This window comes from Nerophis lumbriciformis, linkage group LG12 (assembly GCF_033978685.3).
Source record: "Nerophis lumbriciformis linkage group LG12, RoL_Nlum_v2.1, whole genome shotgun sequence".
Lineage (NCBI taxonomy): Eukaryota > Metazoa > Chordata > Actinopteri > Syngnathiformes > Syngnathidae > Nerophis > Nerophis lumbriciformis.
In genome coordinates, this window is record NC_084559.2 from 48,205,646 (window position 1) to 48,213,145 (window position 7,500).

Consider the following 7,500-nt stretch of genomic DNA (forward strand, 5'->3'; position numbering starts at 1 on the left):
ATCCCAAAGGCTAGAACCAACACTTCAACCGGTGCAGCAATTACGGTCTTGCGTAGGATGGCCTCCGCGTGTCTAAAACTGGCGCCCGGGTAACTGTCGATCTGAAGGTCGTCGACGTAAAAAGGTGGTAGGTGGGACAGATTGGAGTCGCCGATCACCAAGAATTTCTTGTTGGCCGACAACTTCCAATCCATCATCCTCCTACTCGAGACCATGTGTCTAGTGGGTCTACGGGGGGAGGCACTAGTCGTATCCTCTACCAACTCGACACATTCTGGAATTGACAGGTGTTGTGGAGTATCTGGGACGGAAGGCCTCTTGTGTGGCTTCCTTTTTAGTGCCCCAGGGAACAAATGTGCCCAATCGGGGGACTCCTGAGGAAGCATCTCCTGAGGGGGCGTCTCCTGAGGAGGCGTCCGCTGCAAGGGTGAGTCCTCATAGTCCACCATAGGAGCCCCGGAAAGTGTGGGCCCCCGTGGTGAAAATTCACCCTGTGGTGCCGTCTCATCTGCCGTCTCAGGCTGGAGAGGGGACCAGTCGGGGGTCGCGGAAGAGTAACGAGGGGACATCACCGAAGAAAGCCCCCGCTCCTGTTCTTCATCCCGAAAGTCGATCAGGAGAGGCGAGGAGGCCGTGGGTCCCCCTGGTGAGTCATCGTCGTCCTCTGTATGGGTGGGGGTGTCCTGGGTTTGATCCGCCCCGGAGCTTGTGGACCCACGTGGTGAGTCATCGTCGTCCTCGGTCTGAGTGGGGGTCTCCTGTGTGTCTTGTCTTGCAGGTGATCCCAGAGGAAGCCTCCTGCGAGATGCAGGAATGAGCTGGGTGGGCGGAGCCTCGCCGAGGGTGTCCTGGGCAGGCCCGCTGTCCGTGGCCCGGGGCTGTGTCACCCTCTGCTCCTTGGGTGGTTCCGGTCGACGAGGAAGGAAGATCGGGGCAACCCGTGCTGGAGGGATTGCATCCCGATCCACCTCAGGAGACCAATCTGGAGCCACGGCGTCGGTGCTGGTAGCCACCGAGACCCGGGCGACGACCCGAGCCGGAGGGCTGCTAGCCCGTACCACCCCAGGAGCCCCGTCAGGGCCCGTAGGGTCAGTATGGGTGCCCACCGATACCCGGGTGGCGGTCTGGACCGGCAAGGACTGGGCCGGGCGTACCACCTCCGCGTTGACAGGGGGGTCGGCGAAGGCCGCGACGATCAGAGCCTCGGCCTTCCCGAGGGTGTCCCCCATCAGTCTGCGTCCCAGATGTTTCTTGGCCCATGTAGAGGCCAGCTGAAAAGCGGGTCTCCAAACCTCGTCAATAAAACTGGTTATCTTGTCCAATTCCACTTGTAGAGTGTTTTTATAATGGTCTCTTAAAACCTCAACCGTCGTTAATGCCCAAGTCCTGGCATTGCACCTGATAAGCGTCTCAACGTCAGGGTTGGAGACCGCTGGTTTGATCATGGTGGCAAGCGTCTCTTCCATTTTTATTATGGACTGGGGGTGAGTGTCTTTTGTAACATTATTCAAATGATGTGTTATTTTGATAATATTATAAAAACACTGTGCTTTTAAATTCCCCTCCATGGACGTTGTGGAGTTGTCAGGGGGTGCAGTCCTCCGAGAAGCGTCCTGACGCTTCTTGCGTGTCTTCTTGGGACGGGGAGGATTGCGGGGACGTCTTTGAGGCCAATGTTCAGGTAAAAAATAGTCCTGAGAATAATGTCTGGGAGGCCTAGAGTCCATGTCTCTACTGGTATTACGGGAGCGCCCATTCCTCCTGGAAGCATCCCGGCGTTTCCTCCGTGTCCCCCTGGGGGGAGGAGGATAGCGGGGACGTCTTTGAGGTGAATATTGTGGCCTAAAGTACTCCTGAGAGTGCTGTCTTGAAGGCACAAAATTCCTATTTTGGCGTGTGTTTCTCCTATAATTCCACTGAGGGGCGCTGCGGCGCTCTTGATGTAGGTCATCAAAATGGCGGCGTGTCTGCGGGTAGGGGCGACGCGGATAGGAATCCTGCCGTCCCCGTGCTACATCCGCATAAGACCTCTGGGGCCGCTGCTCATCCCACTGAGAAAAATATTCCTCCTGGTCATAATGACAACGTTCATCATCCTGGGCGGGCCACTCTGAAGGCGCAGCCTGACGTCGCCGTGCGCGTCTTCGCCCCGACCTGACCGGAAGCCAGTCGTATTCGAACCCATCCGACATATTGCAAAATTATTTTAATATGTCGCTGGTGTGGATGATGTGAAAAACTGGTTGGCGAAAAAAGGTTTGTTCGCTTTATAAAAATAAATTGTCTTTATCCGTTTCCTTTGTGAAAAAGAGAGAACGGAATGCTCGGAGGCGGGACTTCCGCCGAGGTCAAGATAATCACTTCCGGTTGATGGCTGGCTGCATAAACGGTGAGATACGCTTTTTTGTTCAAAAATATGCTGTATCTCGCGCTAATGAGCCACCGGAATATCTCGTGAGTAAAAATAGCACATGTAGTATCAAAAATAGGCTGTTTATTTACAGAAAATAGCGACTAGTGGAACGAAAGCGTCGCGCCGCGACCAGGCCTTCAACTGGACACGGCAAGTAAACAAATACAAGAAAAATACTACAATGTGTCAGAAAAATATGAAAAAAGTAGAAAATGTATATTTACATGAAACGAGTCAGATGGCAACGTTTCGGTAAGATACCTTCATCAGGCCTGACTCGTTTGTAGAGTATTAGCAGGTTAGCACGGCAGGTAGGCTAAAGTCAACCTTTTATCCTTGCAGTGAAAACAGGTATTGCAGGAGAAAGGTGTTAATAGCAATATAACATTTAAATGAAGGGGTGGGGTCCACGTCAAACACAAGTTGGCCTTCAAAATAGAAGTCTTGACCACAACACAAGTGTAAAAAGAAGACAACAGTGACCCTCTGAAGCCCCAGGATGCTACTGCAAAATCCTGTCTGCTAAAACAATAACCTGAAATGATAGACATTGTTATTGTTATATGATATATAATATAATACAATGTAATATGGTATAAATATTATATAATATATTATAATAAATATATATGTGTATATATATATATATATATATATATATATATATATAATAATAATAGACAAACACTAGTACATTCAAATAGAAATAATACAGAAAGTACCCTGGATGTGTGACCTAGGGCTTCAGTATTAAACAGAGAGTTGGGAGAGGATAGTCCCAGTAAGCTCCCCTTAGTGTAATGCTCTGAATGTACGTATGTGTACCGTACCCGAGGTTAGGGTTAGGGTTAGGGTTAGGGTTAGGGTTAGGTTTTAGGATTAGGGTTGGGGTAGGTTTTAGGTATATATTCCCTGTTACCTCCCCTTAATATGATGCTCCGATTGTATATGAGTCCCATCCCCAGGTGAGTATATTTAATGCGTTTTCTGTCTGTTTTGGCAGGTCCAGGAGGGCGAGCGAGGGAGAGTGAGAGCCGTAAGAGGATTGGAGGCACTGGCTGGTTAGGTTTGGGGGTAGGTTTTAGGTAAGGAGAAGGGAATGGTTAGGGTTAGGGAAGAGGGGGGGTGGGGGGTATGGGAAAAATAAAGAAGGGAAAAACGGGAATGTGCACTGTCCGTCACAATCCAACGGGCTCACACTCACACCTCATTTAGGCCCCCTGGATGTCTGGTGCCCAATTTGGAGATCCAAAGGAGCTCCGCCCGGTGGCGTTGGGCGAGGCTCCATTTGGGATCCGTCTCTACGACAGTCGCCCGGACGGAAGACCACCCGTGTCGGAGAAAATGCTGAACCAGGTGAGTGTTGGTATTTTTATGCCTAACGATGTTGTACTTGTGTTGGGCGAATCTCCTAGCTAAGGTATTGCCCGTCTCGCCCACGTACATATCGCCACATCGTTGGCACCGAATCACGTACACACAGTTCCGGGTGTGTCGGCCGCCACGGCACAACGGCTGGAAAACCTTGCGGTTGTGGGGGTTCACCAACCATTGTGAGTGGCGGACAAGGGTGTCCCTCCTAGTGGAGGGCGGGTCTCTCAGTGAGCTGACCCTGGCCCTGACCAACAGATCATTCAAGTTGGGGTTCTTACGGTAGGCCGGCACCACGTAGCGCCCCGGCAGCCTCCCGCTACTCTCCGCAAAGGTCCGGAAGTGGTCTTTGACCTTCTTGGCGACCCGCACGGCCGAGGGAGAGTAGGTGGTGATGAGAGGGATCTTGTCGGTCCCAGGGGGAGGCCCCTTCGGGTCCAAGAAGACCCTCAACTGCCGTCTGAGGAAGGACCTGGAATAGCCCCTCCCCCTCAGGGCAGAAAAGAGGGTCCTCGAGGCCGTCAGGAAGTCCTCCCTTCTGGTGCAGACACGATGGAACCTCAACAATTGGGATTTCACCAACCCCGCGAAGGTATGCTTGGGGTGGAAGCTGCTTTTGAAGAGGAGCGCGTGGGTGTCGGTCTCCTTGAAGAACACCCTGATGTCCAAGTGTTGCGTGTCGGCAAAGTCGGGACCCTTGAATGTCGTGGTGTCCAAAAAGTCGACCGATGTGTTGCTCGTGGTCGACTTGATGGTGATATTTTTATTGTGAGTGTTCAGCGTGTTTAAGAACACGCTGAACTCCTCACTGGAATGGGTCCAGACACCCCAGATGTCATCCAGGTACCGGAAGTAGTGGAGAGGACGTTTTGGGCAGGCGGCCAAGGCAGAGGTCTCCCACTCTGCCATAAAAATGTTGGCATACGCCGGTGCAAATTTCTTGCCCATAGCAGTGCCCTTAATTTGGAGGTAGAAACGACCGTCAAACTCAAAGTCGTTTCTCCTCAAATTAATGTCGAGGAGCTGCAGGAGCTCCTTTTCGGGCCTGCTAACGTCGCGGTACCTGTAGAAGACATTTTTGACAGCCTGTATCCCCTCATTTATATCAATGTTTGTATACAGGCTGTCAATGTCGATGGTAAACAAAATGGCATCTGGGGGAATGCAGACCTTCTTGATTTTATCAATAAAATCATAGGTATCCCTGAGGTAGCTGTCGTGCAGAACGGACAGCGGCGTCAGATAATGATCGATGAACGCCGCCGTTCTGTACGTCTCGCTGCCGCAGTCAGACACAATGGGTCGCCCCGGAGGGATCTCGTGGGGCTTGCTCCACTTGTCTGGCTCCTTGTGAATTTTAGGGAGCATGTAGAACCTGCGGGGGCGAGGATCCGGCTCCCCCATGAGATACCTATGTTGTTTAAAATTGATAAATTTTTTAAGTAGAAGATTATCCAGAATCTTTTCTACCATGGGAATAGTTTGCGGATAAATAGGTTCCGGCAGTGGTTTATAATACGTCATGTCACTCAACTGCCGAGAACCCTCCCATATGTATTGCGATCTGTCAAAAATGACAACAGCACTCCCCTTGTCGGCTGGTTTGATCACAATATGTTTGTTTGTTTTTAGACTATGAAGGGCCTCGACTTCTCCGCGTGTCAAATTGGGAGCGACCGCAGGTGCGCAACCCGAACCGGACATGGAGAGCCCGTCGGACCGGACCATAGCCTGGAATTCCGGAGGCATAAGTCCAGGTGAGGGCTCCCAGCCGGAACGGGCTGTGAAGGGTGTGGGTCCGAGAGAATCTTGTTTCTCATAGTATACCTCAAGTTTGACACGTCTGTGGTAGCGCTGGAGGTCAAATTGAAGTTGATGATGCCAGTCGCTACTGAGATTAGTGGAAGGAATGAAGTTGAGGCCCTTATTGAGGAGGGAAATTTGTAAGGGGGTTGGCGTGAAATTATGGGCCAAATTTATCACGTTCTTATTACCCCCCCGAGCGATCGGGATTATGGGGATGCCAAGTTTAAAAAGTCAAGCCAGTGCTTGAGCATCAACTTGGCCGTGTCCCGAGTCCAGTGGACCAGGTCGGGTTGGGTCTCAAAGTCCCGGCTGTCGAGAGCCGGGATGTGAGCATAATTGTTGCTGATTAAACTATTCAGCCGCCCGAGGTTGTTTTTCTGCTCAACGGGCAAAGCGGCCGAATAGTTAATCAGGGGGATTAGCACTCGGGCCCGTGGGAAGGTAGCCACGGCCATCCTGAGTGCCCCTTGGAGCTGCTTAATAGCGGTCTCCTTAACTTTCTGCTCACGATGGTTGATCCCAAAGGCTAGAACCAACACTTCAACCGGTGCAGCAATTACGGTCTTGCGTAGGATGGCCTCCGCGTGTCTAAAACTGGCGCCCGGGTAACTGTCGATCTGAAGGTCGTCGACGTAAAAAGGTGGTAGGTGGGACAGATTGGAGTCGCCGATCACCAAGAATTTCTTGTTGGCCGACAACTTCCAATCCATCATCCTCCTACTCGAGACCATGTGTCTAGTGGGTCTACGGGGGGAGGCACTAGTCGTATCCTCTACCAACTCGACACATTCTGGAATTGACAGGTGTTGTGGAGTATCTGGGACGGAAGGCCTCTTGTGTGGCTTCCTTTTTAGTGCCCCAGGGAACAAATGTGCCCAATCGGGGGACTCCTGAGGAAGCATCTCCTGAGGGGGCGTCTCCTGAGGAGGCGTCCGCTGCAAGGGTGAGTCCTCATAGTCCACCATAGGAGCCCCGGAAAGTGTGGGCCCCCGTGGTGAAAATTCACCCTGTGGTGCCGTCTCATCTGCCGTCTCAGGCTGGAGAGGGGACCAGTCGGGGGTCGCGGAAGAGTAACGAGGGGACATCACCGAAGAAAGCCCCCGCTCCTGTTCTTCATCCCGAAAGTCGATCAGGAGAGGCGAGGAGGCCGTGGGTCCCCCTGGTGAGTCATCGTCGTCCTCTGTATGGGTGGGGGTGTCCTGGGTTTGATCCGCCCCGGAGCTTGTGGACCCACGTGGTGAGTCATCGTCGTCCTCGGTCTGAGTGGGGGTCTCCTGTGTGTCTTGTCTTGCAGGTGATCCCAGAGGAAGCCTCCTGCGAGATGCAGGAATAAGCTGGGTGGGCGGAGCCTCGCCGAGGGTGTCCTGGGCAGGCCCGCTGTCCGTGGCCCGGGGCTGTGTCACCCTCTGCTCCTTGGGTGGTTCCGGTCGACGAGGAAGGAAGATCGGGGCAACCCGTGCTGGAGGGATTGCATCCCGATCCACCTCAGGAGACCAATCTGGAGCCACGGCGTCGGTGCTGGTAGCCACCGAGACCCGGGCGACGACCCGAGCCGGAGGGCTGCTAGCCCGTACCACCCCAGGAGCCCCGTCAGGGCCCGTAGGGTCAGTATGGGTGCCCACCGATACCCGGGTGGCGGTCTGGACCGGCAAGGACTGGGCCGGGCGTACCACCTCCGCGTTGACAGGGGGGTCGGCGAAGGCCGCGACGATCAGAGCCTCGGCCTTCCCGAGGGTGTCCCCCATCAGTCTGCGTCCCAGATGTTTCTTGGCCCATGTAGAGGCCAGCTGAAAAGCGGGTCTCCAAACCTCGTCAATAAAACTGGTTATCTTGTCCAATTCCACTTGTAGAGTGTTTTTATAATGGTCTCTTAAAACCTCAACCGTCGTTAATGCCCAAGTCCTGGCATT